The sequence below is a fragment of the Meleagris gallopavo genome, chromosome 4 (assembly GCF_905368555.1).
Source record: "Meleagris gallopavo chromosome 4, MGAL_WU_HG_1.1, whole genome shotgun sequence".
Lineage (NCBI taxonomy): Eukaryota > Metazoa > Chordata > Aves > Galliformes > Phasianidae > Meleagris > Meleagris gallopavo.
The window spans coordinates 48,459,831-48,485,763 of NC_139407.1; the positions used below are offsets into that span (position 1 = coordinate 48,459,831).

General features: G+C 41.5%; 1 protein-coding gene across 12 annotated transcripts in view; it reads left to right on the top strand.

Annotated features, from left to right (window-relative positions):
- The first annotated feature begins 754 nt into the window (after nt 1–754).
- APBB2 (amyloid beta precursor protein binding family B member 2) overlaps nt 755–25,933 on the top strand; it is a 150,855-nt gene continuing 125,676 nt past the window's right edge. For 9 of the 12 annotated variants that reach the window (XM_085223258.1, XM_085223257.1, XM_085223262.1 and 6 more), the window contains exons 1-2: nt 755–911; nt 14,279–14,420. The gene's annotated coding sequence lies outside the window, so the exon portion shown is untranslated. Of the gene's footprint in view, nt 912–1,034; nt 1,298–14,278; nt 14,421–25,933 lie in introns of those variants that run through there. The other 3 variants (XM_010710246.4, XM_010710245.4, XM_085223255.1) reach the window with 3 other exon arrangements.

Here is a 25,933-nt window from a genome sequence, read left to right on the forward strand (position 1 = left end):
GGTGTGGGATGCATGGGAAGAATCATCATCCCTTCTAGACAAATAAATTCACCATTAGGAACACTGCCGTAAGTTTTGAAGCAGACTTGGGCACTCTAATAGGATCGCTGAATGTGTTTTCATTTAAGAGAAAATCAGACTGGCCATTTCATTATTGTAATGGTTTTCTTTGACTTCTTAGTGCACGTTTGGTTACTCTGATAACAGCACTGTATTGTAATACAGACTGCTTTGCATCTGTTGTTCCACGGCCTTCATGAGATTATCAGAAGGTGCTGGAGTGAAAAATGTGCTCGTTGCATGCTTTCCACTCAAATGTTACTCCACGTTAAAATCTTTGCTTCAGCACTGAGCAGTTTCTTCCCCCGTAACCTCAAAACCTTGACAGAACAGACAAACCCCCCAAATAATTGCTAAGGATTTAAACAGAAGGAATTTCCCATTAGTGTACTCATTTAAGCCCCACTATTAGCTACTCGCTGCGTCGCTGTGAATCCTACTGCTGCATCTCAAGATGTGCTCAGGGACTCACAGCCCTATCCTGTTATACTGTAACCGTGTTTAGAGCAGGGAGGCTCAGGACTGGCCCTCCTGGCCGTTCTCCGTGCTCGGAACACACCCCGCACCGCTCCTCTGTGGCCGGGAGAGCCCCGAGGCGTTCCCTTGCAGGTGGGAGCCTCGGGCACCCAACATGGCGCCGCCGCCCCCAGCCCGGGCGCCTCCGGCGGCGGCCCCGCCCGCCCGGTCCCCTGCGGCCCGCGGCGCTGGGCGGCGGCCAGGGAGGAGGGAGAGGAGGGGCGGCGGCGGCCGGCGGCCGGAATCGTTTCCTGGGTAAGGCTGGGAAGCGTTTCCGGCAGGCTGGCTGCATCCCGCTGCGGGCTTCGGGCGCCCCGGGAGCGGAGCGGCGTCAGGTGCGTTCTTCCCGCGGCAGGATTGGGAGGGCCCGCTGGCAGCGCAGCGCGTCTCGTGGGGTTGGCGGGGCTCTGGGTACGCGGCCGCCTGCGGTGCCGCGGCTCCGCTCCGCCCGGCGGAGCCCACAAAGGGAGGGCCCGGCCGGCGGGCGCTGCTCGAGCTCCGCTGCCCGTGCGGGGCCGCATCCCTGCCCGCAGGCGGTGTGCTGCAGCCCGCGGCTCCCTGCCGGCGGGGCGAGGGCGGAGCGGGAGCTGCTGCTGTTCCTGCTGCTACTGCTGGCGGCCCGGGCGGCAGCGCGATGCCGGCGTTCCCTCCTGCACAGCTAGGGAGCTGCGGTGGATCTCGCTTTGTTGGGTGTGGGGAGGTAAAACGGCATGAGAAGCGGGTAAAGTGCCTCTAGAAGTAGCTAGTGTAGTTGTTATTATAATTTATTGAATGTTAGACTGAGCTTTTTGAAGTTCGGCTCCGGTTAAATAATACTTGAGGTTTGTACACAGCATTGCGAATGGGAGTATGTAAAGAAACAGTCCTCAGAACAAAATGTGGACCTGGTGTAATTCCTCTGAACTTCTTAGCTTAGGTCTCATGACAACAGTGAAGCTGCTTCCATCGCGGCTTGAGAGAGAATTCGGACAGATGAAATAAAATGAAAAGTGTCATGGTTTGTATTTGTACTTGCTTGCTTTGCCTGCTTGATCACTGTGCTTTAGGTTCTTGGCCAGGCTCCTGCTTGTTAGGGAGAATGACTGTGATTATGTGCTTTAAATGAAAACCAGACTGCGTTCTCAGTGTAGGTTTGCTAGTAGGCATTGTGGAAGCTGCTGGTAGTTTTGCAGGGTGATGATGTCTGCAGCAAGTTGTGCAGGATACCAGTACCTGCAGCAAGTTGCAAGGCTTTGTGTCAGACCCTCTGCGTTATCCCAGAGCAGAGATACAGGCTGCTGACTGCAGGCTTGCTGTGTCCTCTGGTTTGCTGATGTGTGTCTCCAGTTCATTCTAGATCTGATATATGGCACCATTCTGCCATCTCATGCTGTAGCACTTTTGAAAAGCCTCAATGAGTTGACTGTCTTGTCTGAAACTATTTTCTGCCAGCCTTAATTAAGTTTAGTTGAAATGTGTGCAGATGTTTTGGCACTTAAAAGGAGAGACATCCTCATATGATGATGACCTTGTGACAAAATCTTGGCTGAGTAACTTCCTTGTGTAGAGCAGCCACATTAAGTGTGTGGGTATTTTGGTTTTTCCTTTGCAGTGATGAGTGTTTGATGGAGTATTTCTGGGTTCTGTTCTTGTTTTTCTGCTGTTTTAGAGAAATGAAGGTTCGGAGAGGACTCTTCAGGAGGAACACAGGGATGCATACTGTGGAAACTTGGATTACTTCTTTTTCTTGTTTTTCCATTTTTGCAAATATGTTAGGAATCAGTGACCCAAAATGTTCATTTTTACTGGGTCCCGGGTGGATTCTGCTGTCCTTTCTTATCAGGAGGGCAGTGCTTTCCTTAGGAAATGCTTAAGCAGTACTGCTGAGCATTGGAGCTACAGGGAGTTGTGATTTGGGGGGCTGGTTAGGAGAGATTTGAGTACTAGAGATTGCCTGCTGCAAGGATTTCTTACCAGAGGCTGGGCAAAGACTGAAACAGATCTTACTGGGTGGTAGGTGACGGTGAGTAATCAGTGGATGAGATCTCTGCCAGATAAAAGATCCATACTGTTCAGAAGCAATATGTTAGGATGTGCAATTACACTTGGAATCCATGCTGAAAACACACAATACTGTAATGTATTTGTACTGCATTGTATATAGATCTCCTGAGGGCAAAGATGAGATTTTGCCTTTGTCCGCTCTACTGTGAGTGGGACTTTGCAGCTGGGAGCAGCATAGCAGGAGGAGAACTTGCTGGGTGTGTTAGCTCCTCACTGGCCACACTGCTGCCATCCTATTGCTGTGGACAGGTGAATGTGGTGGTGAAGGACTGGTGGGATATGTGAGGGCTCTTGGAGCATGCCGGGTGCTTCAGTTGGGACAGGTGCAGAGGGTAACTGGGGAGAAGAAGCAGCAGTGTTACCAGAGGAGGTGAGAAAAGCCAGGCCCTTCTAGCCAAGCAAATGAGGGCTGAGAGAGGGGATATGATTCCAGTCTGCGAATACAGCAGGGATATAAACACTAGAAGAGGAGAGGAGCTATTTAAACTAAAGAACGATGTTGGCATGGGAACAAATGGATGTAAACTGGCATGAATAAACTTAAGCAGGAATTGAGACTGTTTCTTCCCTAAATGGAGTGAGGTTCTGGAATGACCTTCAAATGGGAGGAATGGAAGCAGGACCCCTGACTGCCTCTTAAAGATATATCGAGGAAGTTTGTCATGTGCTTGGCTGTGGTATTAAAAGAGAGACTTGGTGACTCAGGAAACCTTTTCTGTATGCTGTGCTAACTGGATATAGATTTTCTGTGCCAGTGCTTCTTATTTTAAAAATCTGACATTCAGAAATGACATTAAAATAAAATGCTTGCTTTACAGATTGTATCACTGCTTAGAAAGCATTGCAGTGTGCTTAGTGGATGCTTTCTGAGATATTTTTGCGAGTTTAGGCTTTTTTCTTCCAAAATGCTAAGTGTTGACTTAGTACCTAATCAAGTCAAAACTAATTGTTTTTTTTGTTTTTTTTTTACATCAAAACTGTGCAAAAAGGGACAGTTCTTTAGTCTAAGTGTGACCTGTTTGAGCTTATCCTTCAGGTTAAAAAATAAACTTTAGAAAACATTTTTATTAGTTGAAGTAATTCACAGATTCTCAAAAACAGAAATTGAGAGGGGTAGCAGATCCAGATGGTATGAACTGAGAGCAGTGCTCTAAACTGTGCTGTGGTTAGAGGACTTGGATGAATGAAATGTGAAGTAACTTTGAAGAAAGGTCTAGTGTATGTCATTGCGCACGGGATTTGTTTCACTTACTGTTTTGCAGAACAGCTGAGATTTATCTTGAGTAGTGGTTACAACAGTTCCACTTGTTCAGAAGCCTGTAGACCATTCTAAAAATATTGTGTGTGCAACACTAAATACAACCAGCTGCAGATGCTATGCACTAGGTCCTATGACTCTCATAAGTACATGACAGCTTCTAGAAGATGTAACAAATATAAAAATGGAAGAGCAGCTGCAGTGAACCTACCAAGAGTTAGTCTAGTGCAATGGCCACACAGGATGCGATGCTGCCAGAGGATGCTCAGCGGGTCGCACCCCTGAGATGCCTCTGAGTGCTTCTGCATGCTTCCCTTCCCTTCCTGTCTGCTCTGAAAGAAAGTGGCCTTGTGCCGTCACAGAGAAGAGCTCTTGCAGGCTGACTTATACATTAGGCTAATTTGTGGCCCACTGAAATCAAACGTGAAAATTCACTGAGGAGGAGTGAAGATGGGTGCATTTATGATGTTCTCCTCTGACTCGCATCCCTTTTGTGGGAAGCAGAAAACCCTGGGACGCGTATATCTAGTGTATAAAGGTACAGTTCTTCACCTGGCTCTTCCCGAGCATAAGGGTGCTTTTTGCTGTATAACCTTCCAGTCTACCTCCCCACCAAAAGCAGAGATCTTCTGCTGACCTCCTGCTGCCCCTCTGAGCTGCTCTGTGGGCTGATGGGCTCCATATCTCAAGGGCAAGCACCCCAGCACCACTGGACCTGTTACCCTGTCCTTGTCTTGGTATGGATCTGAACAGAACATTGCTGTCCTCAGAGCTTTAAGAAGCAGGGGTTACCATTGAGAATGCTCTCTGTGGTGTCCTGCTTTAGTTGCCCTTTTTAAAAAAAAATATGTTCTGCAGGGAAAAATAGGAACAGGATGACTTTATGCAGAACCCCCTCTATATGTGCTCTCAGAAGCTCTGGTTGTTCTCAGCTGGGGATTGTTGGAGCTGGGTATACCCTCTGCCTTTCTCAGAATGTCTGGTGGCTTTCTATCCCGAATACTTATCTGATCTGTCTGCAGCCCCCTGGGATCTTATTGCAGGCACCGTGACCTTTGGTCAGGTGTGCTGCATGTCTGGACCTTCTTCAGGTTGTTTGAGATTTCCCTCATTCTCTTTGTTCTTGTCTGGGCTCCTTTGTTTGGCGACTTAGTTTTCAACACATAGGTGAGCTTTGGTGTTACGTAGTGGTGTAACCATGCTTTGTTTTCTTAATGATTTGTAACATTTTATTAGCTTTCTGGATTGCTACCAAGGTAGTTTCCTGGATATGTGAATATTAAGATGTACTGGCGTGTGATCGTTTTGGAGTCCATTAGTTGTGTGAAGTCATGGTTGTACCTTTCTCTTGTACATCTTTTGCCACTTGTGTTTATTTGTTAGTTCACAGCTCGGTCTCACAGGATTGTCTGGAATTCCTCACATCCCCTCCTTGTTACCCAGATAGCTGTTCCATCAGCAATGTTCCTTAGCCCACTGCTCAGACCCCTTCGTGATCTCATGTGTGTGTCGCAGAGCTCAGGTCTCAGCACAGATGGCTACAGAACTTCACTGGTGACTCCTGCTCACTGCAGGAAGAGACTGGGTACCCTTATCCTTACCATTTCCATTTTTCAGCCCTCTTTCTGTCCACACAGGACCTTTCCCCTTACTTCTCTCACCTTAGTTCCCTTAAGAAACCCCTCACCTCTGGGGGAAGGGAATTTGAAGTCCTTTTGGAAATCCATGTAGTTTGAAGCATATGGCTACACCCTATCTGTGTTCGGCACCGTTGAAGAACTTCGGTAGTTCCAGGCCTTGTGCATCTGCAGGCCGCTGCTGAGCCGTGTGGGTCTTCTGTGTGTTCAGAATGAAAAAATGAGGCTCAGTTTAGTTGAAGATCTAGGGTGGATCTCTAAGTTCTGTCTCCTACGGTTGCATGGATTTTCTTTTTTTAAACTGAAATATGCTGAGCTTCTGTCTCCCCTGAAAATGTGGCATTTTTTTGAGTAAGTGCTCAGATTTTTCATTTCTGCTGAAGAAACACTGCATCTTGTATAACACTGATTAGTGCCTTTTAAAGCATTCTGCATAACAGTTAGCATGATTAAAAAGATGCAGATTTCTGCTTTTATCGGTAGTCTGTGTGCTGCAGTTGATAGAAATCTAAAACAGGTCTGAGATGAATGGAGTCAGACATGGTTTACTCTTGGGTATTTCTTCTGAATGTAAACTGTTAGTTTCAGTAATAGTACAGTAAGACTAATGCTGCTTGACAGAGAAAGGTTTGCTACAGAATGTGCAGGTTTTCACTTCTGATCTGAATGCAAGATAACCAATGCTTGTAATTCTGGTTTATTTTGCTTTATGAATAGTGCTGGTGCTGCTAAAGTACTCCTCAGCAAACTTATGTCAGGCTTCTTCTTGACAGCTTAATCTTTTGGGCTTCAGAATTTAAAAACCTCTGCTGAAATCTCAGTGGTGTCCCTGTGTAACAATGCCAGAATAGAGTTGTAGCCTTCCGATTCAGTCATCTAGCTCTTACTGTTTCCCAGTCTTTTATTTTATTTTATTTTTTTTCCTTTAGAAATCTTTCTTTCCTTTGTCTTCCTTGCTGGGTTGTGTTGTACCCCAGGTAATGTATCCCATCAGACAAGCATCAGCTCTGCCTGCCCTCGGGAAAACCCTTGTTTTGGAAGCATCAGGCATGCTCAGCTATGATATGCTTTTGAGCAGTTCTGCAGTATTTAGTTTCTTTGTTGAAGGGTGTGGGTTTTTTTTTTTTTTTTCTTCCCATTAATGCAAGCACAGTTTAATTTTCACAAGGAGCGAAAGAAACATTTCTAAACATCTGCAGATATCCAGTGTAGAACACATGTTTAAAAAACACCCGTAAGCTTGTTACAGGCACTAAAATGTGGTTCATACAGGACTATATTAGAACTAATTTTTCTTGTTTTTGTTAGTTGGATGTGGGGAGAGGTTTCCTGGTGTAATTATTGTGTGTAAAGGACAGATTCCAAAGGGAGAGAAACTGGCAGGCACAAAATGTTCTTTACCTTTATGAATCAACTTGTTAGAACAGAGTAAGCCACCCTAAAGTTTTCCTATTTTGTTGTTGTCTGTTTGTGGAAACATATAGCTTCTTTGTAGCATTTTCAGGATAGGATGTATTCCACTCACTGAATTACAGTAACTTGGTGTGACTAATATTGGCACAAATTAGTTCAGCCTTTATTGGAAACTTCTTAAGTATAATTTCTCAAATGGAATGGAGGGAGGTGCTGCAGGGTGCTTATTGGCTAGCTGCCTAATTTAGAAAAGTAGGAGCTTGACATTAAGCCATCCTATGTATTTAATACAGAATTTCATTATCTGGAACTGGAGGCAGTAGCTTAGGTAAATATGACAACTAGTTCATTGCTACAGTGTTTACATTTGCCTTGTTAATTCTGTTTGCAAAGAGGATTATTGTCAGGAAAGGATGTTTCTCTGCAAGGTATGAAATTGTGTGGCTATGTAAGATGAAAGGAAATCACAAGGCAGAGGAATATGGAGGAGGTGTTCTCTCATAAGGAGAATTCAGTGCTATCCTGATTAAATTGAGATTTAAACACAGCATAATGGAAAGATAGTTTAATTTGATTATTTACACAATACAAAGATATATGTATGTAGAGCGTGATGTACAAACTTATGGAGCTATTTGTCTGAAAGTAAATGCAGTAGGAAACCTAGATGATTTTGGCATGCATCGTACTTAGAAAACCTTAAGCACTATGTCATCATGTAGCCTTACAAAGTATCCTGTGTGCCCTGGATCTAGTTTCCATGGCATGCATATAGGTGTAGGGCCAATAATCTTAGAAGAGGAAGGAGATCTTGCTGGTTGCTTTGCCTTCCCCACCTACCACCACGGAACACCAACGGAGCTCCTGCAAGCCCTGTGATTTCCAGTGGAGCTGGGAGCATGTATTGGGTGTTAGTCCCCCAATTTTCCCAGAGTGCCACATCAGCTTCAGGTTTTTGCAGAAGGCAGAGCTGGTAGGCACTTAGATGTTAACATGAAACTGAATCAAAGGTTGAAGCCTGATTCATGGACAGCTGCTGGAGTGGTGTGAGATGGCAGTGAGAGATCTCTTTGTTAGGTGGAACAAGCAGAAATAATTTCCAAAAGTCATGCTGGCTATCCTGTGGGTTGTGCCTGCAGTCCTCTGCCACTGAAGATGGTGCCCATGGTTTTGCTGCAGGGAATTCTTGCTGGATGCATCACCGGGCTGATCCTGAAAGAAACAAGCATAGGGATAAGAGATATTTATGTTTCTATTGAAGCATGTTAGGACAGAGTTAAATTCCGGTAACCCTTTTTTCTTAGAATGCTGTAAAATAATTCAAGGGAAAGTTATATAAATATCTCTTGCTATTTTCTCTAAAAAAAATCTCACCAGCCATTGGTGCTCTCCTTCCCATTGCTGGGATGGGAGCAGGATTGATCCCGATGGCTGCAGGATGGAAGCCTCTTTGTCTGCCTGTTGGAGATGCTGAGGAATTGAAAACACGTGCAGAGATGTAGAACTTCACAAGATAGCAATGTGCAGAGGGTGTGTGCTTCTACAAAATACAATTCCCACCAAGATTTTCTGTTCATCCAGGCTAACAGGATGAAATCATGCTCTTCATTACTTAGCGTTAAATTCTTATTAAGCTGTGAAACTTGAGAAGAAAATGAAACAGTATGAAACAAACTTTGCCCTTCAGGAAATTAAATTTTATTTTGATATTAGTTTTTCCCAAAGGTACAGATATGAAGGTCAGCTTAAAAAAACAGTAGAAATGACACGTATACTGATGGGTAAAGAAGAAGAGAAAGGTGGTGAAGATTATGTCACTTGAATCTGAATAGTGGTGAGAACTGTGTACCTGAGAAATAAGTCATATTTTTAAAGTCCAGTGAGAACCTACTTGCATGGTTTTGGTATTTTTTTGTTTTTCTTTGTTTTGTGTTTTCACCACACTTCTGGAAAACAGTGAAACAATGTGAGGCCATCAGTATAGGGAGGGGTTTAGCTAACACTCCTGGATGTGGAAAGCTTTGTTTTTTCTGGCAAATAAGATAATTTTTTTTGAGGAATTTAAAATGTTAGCTTAAAAGGCCATCAGATATAAGAAAAATGTTTGAAGAGACTTGTGTATGTGACAACAGAAGCAAAATAACTTCAAATATTCAATCTTTGTTCCTCAGGAATATTTGAGATTGGATTTATTGTTATATAAGTTTGTGGGCTGATGAGATGACTACCCAAGGAGATTAAAATAACTTGGTGAGAAGACAGTATTTGCTTTAAACATGTGCTGTTACTTAAACATGTGCAAGAACTGCTAGCAAACAATGCTTGGCTATATCAATGTGTTCTAGCCTTATTTTTATGATCTTTACATGTTGTTACATCAGCGTTTATCTAACTGCATTTTTTGCCAATTCTTGTTTCTTCTCAGCTTCATTTTTGGTGAATTCTCCTATGTATTTCCCTTTGACACAGGGATATGTTAAAAAAAAAAAAAAAAAAAAGACTAAGCTTAATGATCAGTATATTCTGTATACCAAAACAATTTACAGAAAGCAGTTTGGGGTAGGTGTATGGGCATTTAGAGGCTAATAGGTCTCTCTTGAAGACCTATGAGATATATTCTAATGTGATAACACTGGGTGCAGATCATCAGGCAGTCACATAAGTGGTCCTGGGAGTAGGGTCTGTGAAGTCTGGCAGTGTACTGACAGTCTTGCAGCGAAATATAAGCCGGATGCAGGGATAATGCAATGAATTGAAAGTAACCATAGAATCACAGAATGGCTTAGGTCTTAAAGATCATCTAGTTCCAACGCCCTGCCATGGGCAGAGTTGCCACCCACTAGATCTGTCTTCCCAGGACCACATCCAGCCTGATCTGGGCATTCCTAGTTCCCCTAGTGGGGAGGGTGGTTAAGGGGGGAGAATTGCTAGTCTCCTAGGGACATCAGAGCGCTGTAGGAGATGTGGAGCCAAGGCAGACCAGGAGTGATGGGAACTGATGCATTTGTACCTCAGGTGGGAGTTGCATTTTATTTGTTTCCTGGCCTGTGTTGAGAGTCACCAGCACTGCCACATCCTGGCTGTGAAACACAGGCATGGCTTATGGTTTTTCCAGTGTCTTTGTTCTGGTTGGCAGCCAGTGGGTAGCCACAGATGCAGTGGTGTCTTTTTTTTTTTTTTTTTTTTGGTTGATAGCTAGGAAGAACTTGAGTTCTTCCTAACTCAAGTTTTTGTGAATGTGTTGAATGAAATGGTTATTTTCCTAAATTTAAAGCTTGGATTCTCCTTCTTCGAGTTCTTGTGGCTATAACTGTGATACACCGAAGATCCATTTGAGGACAGATAACTCAAGCAGAAGATTCACTTTGAGGGATTTGACCTGCTCCTCTGCTTCTGCTGTGTGCTTCTGAACAATCTGGAAGTGTAAATATGGGCCTGGAAAAAATAACAGTGAAGCTGGTTGACAGTATTCCAGCTCACATTAGGACTTAAATTAAGAAACATGAGCTTGTGCTATAAATCTGAGATTTGGGCTTGTAACCCCTTAATTTTTGACCTGATAAATCCTGTCACTCCCAGCAAGCTGTTAAGGTTCATCTCACTAAGTGCCAAGGATGTTTTAAATCCATGGATTATTTAAGTTATGCCCGTGCCAAGGTTTAAAATAAGACTGCTAATACACAGAACACGCCAGCAGTAAAACCAGGAGTGGATAGTATGGGATCAGTTCAGGAGACGTAGTAAAACTGGGTTTTGACAGCACTAGGGTTCTTCTCTGAAACGAGATTACAGGAAAATATTTTTGATGTAGGTAAACACCGTGGTGGGATAACATTCCTTGCCAGAGGCGGTGTGGAAACTGTAGAAGAAAGGATTAAGCTGAACTTAGATTTTAAAAAAGACAAAGATACTCTAAGGTGTATAGTGTAAGTGTATGGTGATGCATGTACCTGTGACTCCAAAATGAAGGTACTGATGCTCCCAAACACTGCTCAAGAAGGATGCTTGCCAGTGAACTCAGGTAGAGGCAGTGGCCAGCATATAAATTGATTAATTTTAATTACACAAAGGGGCTGGATGATGAAATGAGCTGCAAGACTCAGAGTGAAATAAGCCAAACTTCCACACACAGAACTAGTTGCTAACCTTGAGATAAAACTGCACCATGGAGCATTAGGAAGGCATGCTTTATACCGAGTACATTATAAGTACCCTAATGATGTTTTGTGTGTATGTGTATATATGTACACATGGATAGTTTTAAAACTGTTGATTTAGTTTTTTGTTTTAAGACCTGTATTAGTCCTGAAAGATTCTAAAAGTAGCTAAATTTGATAATAAATATGAATTGTTTCTGAGAAATGAAAGTTTGGGTCTAGGAATTTCAAGCTATGCTCCTTTGCATTTTCCTTGCAATTCCTAATGTAGAGGTGTCTGTAACATTTATTTACTGCTTCTAACTCAGAAATGTAAGATAACTCAAATGCTTTCATGGTACAGCAGAAAGTTTAAGAAGATCTTGAGAGATGCAGTATAAAGCTAGTAAAACAGTCACAGCTGGATGATAAAAATGAAAACAAAACCCAACATTTTTCAACAAGGTGTTGTCTGGATGTGGCAGGCTTGGGGATGAGCAGCATTTCTGCCTTTCTCAAAAGCTTTTCATTAAAGAATCCTTTTTTTCAAGCAGAGCAGTACACACATTAAAACTTGGCTCCTCTAGAGAAGCTTTCTATAATATGATACAGAAAGTATTTGCATATTGGTAGTGGTATGGAAATAGGTGGTAAAATTACCTGTGCTTTTGAAATGGATGTTTTGAAAGTTGTGAGTTGTAGCTGCTTCGAAGGCACCACGTTATCATCTCAAGTTCAATAAAATGCTTAAACTTAAAGCAAAACAGTTACCCTAAGGAGCTCCAGCTGGGGAGAACCTCTCAGTTTTGCAATTGCAGAGAGCAATGCAACTGAAGCAGGTTGGTGCCATGGAGTGGCCACAGGATATTAATGGGGTTAACCATTGTACTGAAATAACAGTACAGGTCTGGTCCAGTGGTATGTGACCTCCACTAATAAAAGCTTACAGGGACCAAAGAGCTTGCAGAAATGGGATTAGAAGTGGTCAGCCAAAGCTGTAGTTACCTGGCTGCCTACCTGCCTTGCTCAGCGCTCAGGAGGCAGCAGGTGGTAGCCACCAGTGGTGGCTCCTGCCTCCCTGGTGAACCTGAAGTGCGTCATGATGGAGTACCCCCCGAAACACTGATGGGAAGATAGGAATTTTTTTTAACTGCATTAAGGCACTGAACTAAAATGATGGATGTAGATTGTATGTTAATAGTGGTTACGTTACCTGTTGCAGCAGCTGTTTGGACAAGTGGCACAGTGAAGTGGTAGGAACGCCATTGATCTATGGCAAAAAGAAATTGATGCATGCATTCTGTTAAGAAAAATGTAGATGTTTAATTTTTTTTCTTTTGGAGGGAAAACACAAACTGAATTTTTAGCAAAGTACTATGTTTTGGGACTATTAAATGAGAAGCTCTAGAAAAACCTTGTGTTTGCTTGGGTGACCTTAACATGTTGTTTATTCTCCACTTGTACATCAGCCCTGTCTGTACTGAAGAAGTTTTGTGGATTTTCTGTGTTCCATGTTTGTTTGTTTTTACCTTGAAACAATTTTTAAACATCTATATTGCACATTGGGGTGCTGAGTTTTCATTCTTTGCTATTTCTTGATTTTGTTTCTAGTAGAAGACGAATTTGTGCAGAAGTGATTTATTTCCCTAAATGGCACCAGTTGGTGTGTTGGAGGCATGACACTGCGTGTTTACAGAAGAAACAGGAATGTGATATGTAAGGTTTTAAAACAAACGTTGGAGGAAAGAGTAATTAAAAGCCCAAGGGACGAATTGCATTGTAAGTTTATCCATAGGTAGGCTATGTCAGAGTGATTTTCTTTAACCTTGAAATGTGAGTTAGAATACATGCATTGAGTTTGTCAGGTCTTTATTCAAACAGTTGTTATGGCTTGAAGTGGAAAGAGCAGCATAGGAAATATGTTTTTCATCTATAACGTAAAGGGGTTCATCACCATTGTCAGTGATGCCTACTGTGTTACTTGAAAAGTAACATAGAGTTGGGGTAAGACAGGGCTGTGAGGAGTGCTGTAACCATGGCTTACCTATGGTCACTTATGAACTCTTATGACTGTGACTTAACCGTGACACTGAGCGTACTCAGTTCTGTGGAAGACACTGTTTCCGACTTCCTCAGGGTTGTGGGTCCCAATGGTTTGGGATACTGCTAAGTCACCACAGGGATTTTGATTGTCTGGGAAAATGGCTTTACTTGCCAAAAAGAGCTTGTTTATTTTACTTAGCAAGGTGTAATTCTTCTGCCTTGTTTTTGCATTTTAAGCAGTGTCTTAACACCTGTAGGACTTTGATTTGTGGCCAGCTTATTTTTCCCACTGATGCTGATGGGATAGATGAACTACTTCCCTCTGATGCTCCTTAGGCCTGATTCATGTTTCAAAAGCATGTCACTTAGTTCACGTGAACGTGTGTCTTTTTTCCACCTCTACTATGGGATTTATGGACTGTGCTGCCTTTTCCCCAAAGGGGCTGTGAAGGGGGAGCTGTGTTTGGATTCATGTCTCACAACTGTGCACTGGCTGTGGTATGTGTGATGCAGCACAGCCGTCAGAATGGAGACATTCAGTGCTGAAAGCAGTTACAAGGCATCCAAACAAAGGGATGCAGACGTGGATCTATGCTGTGAAGGTGCCCATCTCTGCTCTCTGCATAACTGCATTGTGCTTAATCACAAAAGTATCTGCTTGAATTGGCAGTGCAGAAGAATTTAAGGCATGTTCTAATGTCTCATTTATGTTAGGATTCCTGCATATATTAAATATTTGGTAACTCTGCTGATGTGTTTGAGAGAAAAGGTGGAGGGTTGTGGCTTGAGTAATACTGTGCAATTGGCAGTAAAATAGATTTGCATCTGTCTATCCTTACTGAGCTGTAGCAGGAGTGGAGACGTAGGTGTCCCTAGGCATCATTTTCCTTAGCTCCTGGGGAGACTTCTTCAATGCAAATGCCTTCTGTGAGTGAGAAGTTGCCTATGTAGACAACAACTAATGCGTCAGTAAGTGTGACACATCCAGGAGTGGGGACAAGTGGAATTCATCTGGCTGGTTCTTCAGTTCAGCTCTTAATATAGATCTTGTAAGATGAAGGAAGACTTCGTAAATGACCTGGAATCACTGCCAGAAAAAGCTGACTAGAAGATAGCTTTCTAGCCTCTTTTGAAGTAACTTACATGTTTAATCACTGTTTTTTCCCCATCAGCAATTGCTTTGTTCAGTGAGGAGGGTGAAGCCCAGCAGCTCATTGGCCACTCAAGCAGCTGCACTGATCTGGAAGCCTGCTTCTGGCACTCTGCACTGAACTGAAGCTCTTCATGTTGAAATGAAGAAACTTTCTTGGAAATGTAAGTTTCAAGGCATTTTTGGAATAAAAAGAGACTTTTTTTCTTTTATGTACCTTATTCCCTCGTATGTGCTGTTTGAAGTATGATCAACATTGTGATACATCAGCATGCTTAAATGTGATCCAGAAAATGTATGTGGCTAAGTACAACTGTTTTTTCATTAGTTTCTTGCTCAACTCTTGAAAACATTAATATTGAGATACTCTATTCCAATTACTTTACTCTCCTTAATGCAAAAGTTTGAAATGTGCGGAGAAGTGAAATGAAGAATAATGTGCATCGTGCTAGAGCAAAGCAGAACATGATGAAGGTATTGCAACTCCTGTCACCCATTTCTGCCTTTTGAGCCAAACTTGGCAGAGATGGTGACATGGTTAATGGAGAGAGTGGCACTGGAAAGTGTTTTAACATGACAGCAAACTAATGAGCTGTATTTATAAACATAAGTATCGTAACTATTCATATACATATGATATGATCATATACATATGATATTAGTTACTGATGGTGTTAAACTCTTATTGTTAGAAAATCAGTGTGTGGCACACTTGATTGTAGAAGGGTTCCTTTCTGCTTAGTGCTGCTAACTAAGGACATGTATATTGAATAAGTAAAATAGTGTGGGAGAGGCGTTGCTTGCATTACTTTTGTACTGTGCAGGGATGGCTGCAGTTTATCTCTGTCAAACATGGAGATGCTAATGGCCTTCTTGACTCAAACAGAAGTTGTATAAATGAGTACTTCAAAAACTCTTATCAGCTGTTAAGATAAAAGTTATGCTGTGGTTAATGTGAATTAATGCTGAAGGAATAATGAAGAGAAGAAAAATGGAATGTAAGATATTGTTTTAGCTCAGCAGCTGTGGTCTCTATGATAAAGGCACATGAATTCCTTCACATGAAACAAACCACAGTTGAGGAATTCTTTTAAATATTTTAGCCTATTTTGATTATATATTCCTATTAAAAATACTTTAAGCTCTGAAAGGAAGTTTTCTTTACTCTTCCCGATGCTCTGTGAAGTCCTCTGAGGGAAAAGGAAGGGAGTGTTCAGAAAACTATTTCTGACATTAAATGGCTTCTGAAATGCTGAGTGGATAAAACCTTGAATTTGTGTTTTGGGAGTAGGCGTTTGCAGGGCAGGAAAGGATTTATTTAGAAGTGTCTGGTCCATGCAGGGCCATGGAAGTGTGCATGGGTCTGGGGTGTCCATCAGACTCCAGCATCGATCCCTGGCCTCACTCTGTGCCAATGGTGGGATTGGCAGGGTGCTGTTGCCTAGCTTGGGACTGACTGCTCAGCCACAACCCATCTCCGGTGCTCCTTTCTCACCCCGCGTGCTGTCGAGCTGAACAAATTCCAATGTTAGTGGAGCTTGTAATCAATTAGGCACAAGGTGAAAAGGATAAGAAAGAAATACAAAAGGCAATAGCTGAGTGTGAAGCATCAGCACGAATTCATTAAGGGCAATGTGATTGATGGCTGCCCAGCATCTTGTTTGTGTCTGAGCAAGCTGTGCCAAAGCCATCCGTAGCATACGCTGCACACATTAAATTTGTTTTTATCCCCACATCTAACTATTTGCACATCCAAGGATGTTCTCTACTTCTATAATAACCCAACCTGTGTCACTGCTCTCACCCATGTAGACGTTTGTTTCACTCTCGTGCCCCAGGAATTTCTGGTCTGAAAAAACAAGTTTAATCTGAATTTTTAGGTCTCTTAACTTCATCCTTGTTTAGTTTATATCAGCAATTTTGTACAGCTGTCTGGGGAATTGTGAACACCTCTTACAGTTTGCACTCAGTAAGCTTTTTTCTTCAAAATTTTAAATAAGGCAAATGTGAAGTGTGTGAATCAGACTCTCGAAATGCTTCTGTAGTGCTTGCTGTGGCTCAGTGTGATAGGGGAAACAGAATTCTGGAGGGGAAATCTGTCATTACGGCAGCAGGAATAATTTCTCATTGAGACTTGCTATTCACATGCTGCTTTTATGCTTCCCATTTCAGTCTCTAAAAGAGTCTGTGTATTATATGGTGAACTAAATGGCTTTTTAATAAGCTCGTAACTACTGTCTCCCAAACTCTGTAATTTAGACGCTTAAGTGAATAATAGCACATGATGTATAATAGCATGTTGCCTTCAGTTTTCCATACTCTAATAGAGGGCAATGATGCACAAATGTATAGTTAATTAGGTCTTAATTTTCAGTTCTTTGCAGTCCACTTTGTACAGATATCTTTATTTGTATTGCACTGCTGTTGAATCGCTGGAATAATCTGAGCAGTTAGACTATCCAATTATGATTGCAGCGAGGTTAATAAATGAAACTCCTCCTCCAGACTTTGGTTTTGTTTTGATTAAGGCATACGAGCACAGTAGGGAAGAGCTACTGTTTTTTAATGTATCCTTCAAATTGGTTTAGTATATGAAGGTACACCTAATAAATCTCCGATGGAAGCCGGTTTCCAAACATGGCTTGTATCTGAATGGGAATGCTGGCTCCTAGCACCTGCCGAAGACAGTTGTGTAAGGTCACCCTGTTGAAAAGTAGAGAACAAATTGCATTTGCTTCTGGATAGGACTAACCTGGCACCTCAGTAGAGAGGGATTTGCCAGTGTCTTGGGTACTTATGGTGGATGGGATTTCATGTTCTCATTTTTAGTGCTTTTCTTTATTCTTCCTTTTTTTTTCCCTCTCTCCCAAGATTCTTCTGCAGTGAAATGTTGAATAGATGTCAGATACCTCTTTTCTTATTGATGTCCCATTTGGTTTCCCATTGTCCTGCTTCTTGCAGGCATAGCCTTTCATTACAGCTGATGGGTAGATTTTCTGCTTGGACTATATCATGCTTTCATATCCTCATTTTGCAAGTGCCTGCTCTTTGCTTTTTGTTCCGTACTTGTCCAAGTGGCACCTGCATCCTGAGGACAGGCCTAGGGCTGTTCTGAAAGAATTGAAATTGAGCTGAAAGGATTACTGTTTTCATCAGCAGCCCATTCATCTTAGATTTGAGACAAGCAACTCCATTTTATGTTTGAGTACAGATAGCTGTTTTTAGAGAATTGATCTTTTTACACACAAACTATTCCTGTCAAATCTTTATTTTGTTCCAATCTTGTAAGTTTTAAGTGGCCTCTGATAGACCTGGGAAACACTTAGATCTGGACAAGCCATCTTTTTCTACAAGCAGTTGTCTAAAGAGTTCTTATGTTAGGGAGCAAAATCTAATGCAGCCTAGAGATGAATGTGGAGAGGGTCAGCAGGCAGTGGAGCTGATGAGCTTTGAGAGGAAACAGTGGAGGATTTTCAGTTGCATCTTCTTTACTGATGACGCTTACATCTTCCAACCATGCAGACCTATCGAGTGCTGGTAATTTACTGTTGTGTAGGGACAAGTAGAAAAGGAAATACAGGTATTTTACATATGCACACAGTATTATTGTTGGCATTGCACTTCTCTAGCATCTGTACTGAAATAATTACTGGTGAATTATTTATTGATTGATATTATATCCCTCTCTATGGATTGTCTTCACATTTTGGTGAATTACTGAGGATTTTTTTCTAAGTATGGAGTGGCTTTCATCATGTTTAAGTGTTTAATCTCAGTGGAATTGGTATCAGGAAAGAGAGGGAACCTGGTCATCATCTTTCTGTTGGTAAAGAGGTGATGTCTGGGTTTTTAGTAGTGAAAAAATACGGGTAGAGACACGCTTTTCCCAAGCCAATGTCTCAAACCAAAGGAACTGTTAAAAGGAAATCCTGTGAAGAAGATGGGACGTTGATGACCTGGAAGAAATTATGCACTGGAGAAGAGAGCAGCCTGAAAATGCAGTAACTTGGACAACAGTACTGGTTCTCTTGTAGGTGAAAGGAGCAGATATTTGGACTTGCATGAACGTTAATACTATATTAAAAAAAGTATGAATTTTCTTTAACGATTCCTTTGAGTAGAAAAATGTTTTGAGGAAGCTGCTGCAGAGCCTTGCGTTAGTAAGTTGCTGTCATGGGCTCCTAGAAAGGAGACTTGGGTGGGTCGGGGTTCCGAGTGGCTCTGTGTGTCCAATGGGTCTCAGCAACCGCAAGGTTCCTATCCCAGAAAGATGAAGGCTGCAGGCTTAATGACTTAATGACCAAGTGGTCTGCTTGGTGAAACACGAAGATACACGTGAGAAATGTAACAAATCTTGATGGTTTCAACAAATCTTGGCCTTCAGAGAGAACTTTTTTTTCCATGTTGAGAGTTGATAATGTTTTCTTTAATTACGAAAGGCGGAAAAAGGCTTAGAGTTTTTATTTTTCTTCAGCTTGAAAGAAATTCTTATGGACTCCTCCCAGAGAGCAGTGAAGTGCTTTAATCCATGGGGTATTGATTTATCTAAGCTTCAAGCCAGGACATTAGTTCTCTGAGAAAACAGATCTTTGCCCACTAAATATGCCCTAAATACGTACTTCCTGAGGTGAAAGGGTTGAGATGTCTTTAGCTGGACGTGCAGAACTGAGAGAATTAGTAAGGAAATCATACATTCCCAAATGCTTAATATTCAATTTTCAAAACAATTTAAGCTTCTAGTGATTTACATAGGGGATTCTGTCGTGTCCCCTGTGGAGTAACAAAAAGAGGGGGAGAACTCTGCGGTTTGAGTAGATGGTCTGTCAAATCTCCAGATAGGAAGTGTATCAAAGTGTCACAAAAATCCAAATTCTAGAGCTATGTAAGAAGTGAGTCAGTGATCAAACAGCATTCAGTGGTAACTATGCAGCTCTTGGGTGCTGTTTACATGGCACTGTCTTCCCACATGCATGGATGTTGGAGGTTCTGACAGACTGTGTTCTGCATGAACACAATCTCACAGGTTATCTCTGATCTAAAACTTGCGTTTTAAGTATCTGATTGTGGCTGTATGGTAATTTTTCTGGGTCCTTTCCCAGAGCTATACATATTTCTTGTTTCTGAAACCAGAATGGGTTTAGTAGCATCTTTTGGGGTGGTTGCACACCAGATTACTCTATATGAGTTTGCCATATTGTCTTTTAGAAGGCATTTATTAGAACTTCATTGTTCATGTCAGTTCTGTTCATGCAAGGGTGTGGAATTCATGGTTCTGTTTTCTTTTGTGTGGTAGGTTTTTTTTTTTTGTCTGTTTTAAAACCATGGCTGCATATTTGAGCTTTTTTTTTTTTTTTTTTTTTTCTGAGCCATTCCAAGTCCCTTTCGAGAATTTATGGTTTAATTAAAAATCCTGTAAGGTTTTATAACTTAGGTAAAAGTTAGCATTTCATGTGTATTAATCTACGTTTGTTAATGCTGAATTTCATTGATGTTGTATTTCTTATCCATCCGTATCACTTAATTCTCCGAGAACTCCTGACAGTCTTGTCAGATCCTGCTTTACATCAGCATGTCATCTGCTGATGTTACTACCCTCCGTCTCTCCCCTCACGGCCTTGTTTTCAGTTCACTGATCTGTGAAATATTCTGTAGCACAGGGCTATGGGAGATTGCTGCTAAACTCAGCTACCATGCATATTAAGCCCTTATTTTTCTCACCTTTGTCCATCTCTTGTGTGTGTATCCCTCTTAACTGATCATCCCCTGGGAAAACACATGGCAGTCCTTGTTTCCATCCTCTCTAGACCGAGTAGGGAGCACAGAATGTGCCTTGTTCAAAATGCTTCAGGAAATACTGAATGTCAAAGCTGCTCTAAAAAATGCTCTGCTCACCAGAGTTATTAGATGTGGTGACCAGAAAAATTTGAGCTCATGTTACAGTTCTTGGTGGTAATCAGAGCAATCCAGTTCCTTTGGGTTCTTTTGTGAATTCATTTTGTAAAATACATCTGCACTGATAATCATATGAGTAATGCGGTAGCTCAAAGAATGAAGGCAGGGTCCTGCCTTGGTGACAAGAATTAGGGAAAAAAATATTTTAACTAAAATTAAATTGCTTTTTTTCTTTGGCCAGTGCTTCTCAATTGCTCTGGAAGCACTGAAAACTTGCTCCTGTATTCCAATCTCAAGACTTCCTCTTCCTTCCTTATCAAACTTCATGCCAAGAAATACACCAACTCTGATGACTCAGGCATGAGAACTCTATTTCCTTCCATTTTTAGTTCACTTCTCATATACATGTGCATATTCTATTAACTTTTTTTTTTTTAAGTCAGTTTGGTGTTAACACTGGGCAATAAAGATGAAAGTGTGCAGTCCATTCCATGGTGTGGAGCATCGCTTTTATGTGCTGGTTGCCATCCTCTGGTCCAAAACTGATGGGTAGGGCTTCAGTAGTTTTAGTTACATGATCAAAAAGTATATGCTTTTAAGTACAGCTTTCTGAGCATTTCTGTGCATTGTAGTTAAACTCTTGAGTGCTGAGGGCATAGTTCAATATTAAATTTTAATGATCGACAATGGCATTTTTAACTCAAAATGTATAGTCACTATCCTGAGGAACCAAGGCTCTGTGGTTTTATTAAATATAACATCAGAGCAGAATCCATAAATGTGGTGGACTTGATGTTAGGATGGCAAAAGTCTGATTTGATAAAAACACCAGTTTGCATATAGCTCTGATTTTGGTGTGTATGAACTTTAAAGATTAAATGTTCATAACTATTCTCTCTTCAAATGTTAATAGAAAATTTGGGGTAGCTTCCAACAATAAAATTAAACTGGCTGACTTTCCTGTGAGACTTCCTGTATTTCCTGCTTCTGTTCTGGCTTAAAGTTTATGGTGTTAAAAAATCACCCTTTCTTGTATTGTTTCCTTAGCCAAAATGCAAAAGCAAGGAAGCATTGCACAAGGCTAAAAAGAAAATAGCACTAATACGAACAAGAAAACAAATGAAAAACAAAAAAACACCTTCAGCACAATCACTTTTTTTTTTTTAATGATATTGGTCAGAATTTGAGGTTTCTGCCATTGTTTTTAAATAAAAATGCATTTCTGTGCCTGCATGTTAACATCTCAGCACTTACATGTGCAGAGAAAAGGTTGAGTTTGTAAGAGAAAGGAAGTAGTCAAAAGAAGACGTTCTCTATAAAAAAAATTTCTTGACTTGAGGAACAACTGGAAGATTAGCCCAGATAATGGTGTGTGTGTTACTTACTTCAGGGAAGTTTATCAAGCAGCATGTGAGCACACTGCTGAGATCAAATGGTGATTGAGTGTTAATCAATAATTCTATTCATGTGGGTCCAGTATTTTCCTGCTCTTAACTTGTTTCTGTATATAGTATTCTGATTGGACCCATTATTTCTGTTGCTGTCCAAGATAGTAGCCACTTTCTTCTTAATTTAATTCGTCTTTTCTTTGGACAATCGATGTCAATTACTTTAGAAGCATTGAAAATGTGATGCATTGCATCAAATTGATTCTGGCTTTTATTTGTGATCCTCCGCATACAGTTGAGTGGTGTTCACTCGGGGTAGTTATTTCTTTCTTTTGCAGTGCTTGAAAATCTTGCCACCTCACATATTTACCATTAGGTGATGAGTTGCAGTGGAGGTGGAGGTGTGGAGATGTCTGGAAAAAGAACAGCACTTCAATTTTTGTTATAAAACCATTTGCTGAATGAGAGGAAGTCCTGCAAGCAGACTCACAAAAGGAAATGCTTCATTTTATGAAGCTGGCACGCTGAAGGAAGAATTAGGATTCTACAGATTTTTTTATTTGCTAAACCAGTACCCAGCACCTATCCAACTAAAACACTTCAGGGCAGAATTGCACGTGCTGCTTGAGAGTACTTTGTCTTGTTCAGATAAGTGTTGCTGGAATTTTCCTGCATTGCGCAGCCCACCCACTCTCTGTTATTGTGGGAGGATTATCAGCATTGCACACAACTGTGCAGTGGGTGCAGAGGAGGTCGGAGCTGGTTTCATGTAATTGAGTTCAGGCTAGAAGCACTGTGCTGCAGATTGGGTGGCTCCAAGCAGCCTTAGCAGTATGGGACAGTGCTACATGGGGGTGTAGCTCTGTGCTCTAGAATCAGTGTGCTCCTGTACGTTAGCTGACATTAGCTTTCCTTTTGCATTTACTGTTTAAAAGAAAAGACTTTAAAGGTTAAAAAAAAAAAAGAAAAAAAGAAAAATCACTTGTCAAGGCTGTCAGTGCTTACTGTCTTTACATTTTTACTCTAGTATGTTATAGCACTGTACCTGAAGGTATTTAAGCCTTACTGTTTTATAAATTTTCAGTTTCAATGGGGTAAACCTGCTGATATAGTCATCAAATTTGGGTTAACATGAGGAGGAAGCTAAGACTCCTGAACAGAAATACAATTGTATATAAGAGGTTAGGAAGGAAGCAATGTGTTCTCTGTTACAGTTTCAGAGATCTTCAATGAAAGACAGGACTTATGGTTGTTTTTTTTTCAGGCTCTGAGGAATGCGTTCCCATATAGGTGGGGTACCTTTGAATGCTTCTAACAGCTTAATCAGTGCATAAAAACCACCCCAAAGGCTGCTTTGTTAGTGGAACAACTGTGCTTCTGTGGTATGTGTTTCTGGCTGAGTTTAGGTAGGGGTTTTCTGGAGGCCTTTTGCATTTTTTGTGGTAACCCGATGAACAAAATATGCAGACAGCACACCCGTGCTGTGTTCCCAGCTCTTCAGTTTTGTCAATTATCAGCAGTCTAGAAGAAAGCATATTACTACCTTTTTTCAAGATATGTCTTTGACATGTGTTTTTATGCTCTGCAGTTTGTAATGTAAAGAAAAATAATGGCAGTGTGCTCTTAAAGCATTACTCAACAGCAGTGTAAACCAGATTATACTGACGTTTGTGGTGGTGATGCCTTTTAGGCAAGCTGCTAGATTTGGGCTGCAGTGTTAGCAGTGTGGGTTGCTGCCTAATTGGACGTCTGTGCTAGAAGCAACTGGATATGTTTCATGATTCCTGGAGAAGCAAAGCGTTCAGCTCCCTGGGGTGAATTTCCTCTGATTAGCTGTCAGACTCCTCACTTTCAAAAGCTGGTTCTTATCTGATAGTACAAAACAGTCTGACTTGTCAGGTTGGTGCTGAGAAGCAAGGAAGATCCTGTTTCTGCTTGTGCCTTGAAGAAGCTGGGCACACAATTTATGAAATGCTTCTGAGAGGTGCCTGAATCCAGTTTGTTACCCTGCAGATTAGGGACAGGTGATCTGGACCTGTTGCTGCATTTCAGAATTACTCCTGCTGTGGTAATGGATATATGTTTGTCTGGCTAGCTTATTGTGCTTCATGGATGCTCATGGAAGTAGTTCGTAAAAGCAGAATGCTAATGCTTTAAAAATACTTCACATTTCAAAGGAATCTAAATTTCTGTTATGCAGATATATAGCTGTAGAACCTTCACACTGCCTACAGCTGGCTTGTGTTGTTTGTTTTTAAATCCAGTGGAAGCACAGAGAGACCATTGGTGGCGTTCAGTTCCATTTTCATCAGGAGACTTTGTGGGTGATGATATACAACCTCAAAATCCAAACCCTTTGTGGAGAACAATGGAGCAAAGCACTGGTGTGGTGTTTCTTATGAATAGCCTCGTTCAGTCACTTTTCTTTTTGTCTTTATTATTAAGGATTTAGCCTAGGTTTTTTGTGGTTTATTAAGCCATGCTCTGCTCTTTTCTCTTAAACCAGCCTGCAGTTTGTTAGCTGGGACAGCTGAATTGTGTGTATGTGCACTCTCCTTTCATTGTAACAGCAAGCTAGATGTATTTTTCTGCCTTTTTTTTTGTGTGTGTGTGGAACCATAAGAACTGTGCAGGGATTTTCAGTATGTCCATATGGTTTCTATATTATCTAAGTAATTGGTTATCAGTGACATTAATTCAGTGTTAGGTTGAGTACAAAGCAGTTTATGTATGAAACAGTTGGTCTGTATGGCTAAAAAGCAGGAATATTGGCAGAATCTGACCAACAAAATGAAAACTCTGGCAGAAGTATGCTGCTAACTGAAAAGTGCAAAGTGATTTGCTTTTAAAGGAATTAGTTCTTATTTAGACACTTAAAACAGAAGTTAAGGAAGAAGGCAGGCTTTTGATGCTCACTAAGCACTTTTCAGCTGACTGCATTTCTGTCAGTAATAACTGCTGTGTATTAAAGAGAAAAGTACCAGAATGGAAGAAGTTCTCAAGATGGGAAGAATAAGAGCTTGTTTCAGTTAGTGAGGGAAATTGTGAAGACCAGAGGAAAGGCTAATTGCAGGGAGATCATGTTGTGTTAGTACTGCTGGTGGCCTTTTTATGGCTGTGATTCTGGGGGACTCAGCTGCCATGTACTGTGGAGTTAGAAATTTTATATTTGGATGGAGCTGGGCAGCCTGGTCTAGTATTAAATGTGGCCCTGCATGTGGCAGGGGAGTTGGAGATCTGTGATCCTTGAGGTCCCTTCCAACCCTGGCCATTCTGTGATTCTGTGACCCAGAGCAAGTTGGAGATGTCATGGAACAAAGTGGGATCTGAGGAAGACATCCAGATGTTGCTGCTGGCTACTGAACATCTGTGAAGGTACTCCTGTGCTGTGCAAAGGGAGAGACCAAGTTGCATGGTAAAGTTGTGCAGCTTGGGGAGAATTCAGGCCCTGTTGCTGTTGTGGGAGGCACCTCACCTCACTCTGGAGGGTGAACAGTAGCTGAACTGAGTACTGTTGTGGATAGGTACATGCAGGGGGTGATTTCCCTTATCTATTAATCGGGAAGGGTGCTAATTCTTTTCTGGAGGATTCTTCTAAGTCTGGGCTTTCACAAAACTGAACCTTGATGTTTGTATTAAAAAAAAAAAAAAAAAAAAAAAACAACGAAGATATGAGGTTCTTGTGTGGCTACCTATCCCGCTGTCCAAATTACTTCTCTACATTGTTGTCTTTGGGACTATTGCAGCTGAAATTGAATGAATTGTTTGTAATGCATTTTACTGTTTTGTTTGTTTGTTTGTTTTGTTTTTTTAATGTCTCAATATTTATTTTAATTCTTCATCTCTGCTAACTTCTGTCTTTTCCTTATCTGCAAACTGGATATAATGGCTGTCCCTCTCTAGACATGTTTGTCTCAACATACATAAAAATGCTTGTGTGTTGAAGTTTGCAGCGGCTTGAGAATATTAGCACGCAGCAGTGGGAGCGTACAGGAGGTGCAATTTTAAATTGGCAGTCAGACACAGAAGTACTTGGAGTGGAGGGGATGCCCCAGAGTAACTTTGGAGAGAATGTAGCAGAGTGCCCACCTGAATTGTGGTTTGTGATTCTTTCAGGCATGATTTAACATGCCCAAGGGTAGAGGGAGGAAATATTTGCAAGCTTTGTGGAGTGCTTTTCAAAAGATAGTAGTAGATCTTTCAGCAAAACACATTCTCGGAAGAACAGAAATTTTGAAGCAGCGATGTTCTGTGAAGAACGTTCCAGAAGACTTGGTTTGGAAATACAGAGGTGACTGCAATATTGTTTGCAAAGCATACCTCTGGCTGATGTGTGTCTCAAGGTGTCTGTGATGTCTCCCTGTTTAAACTCCTAAGTTGTGTTTGGTTGGTGAGTA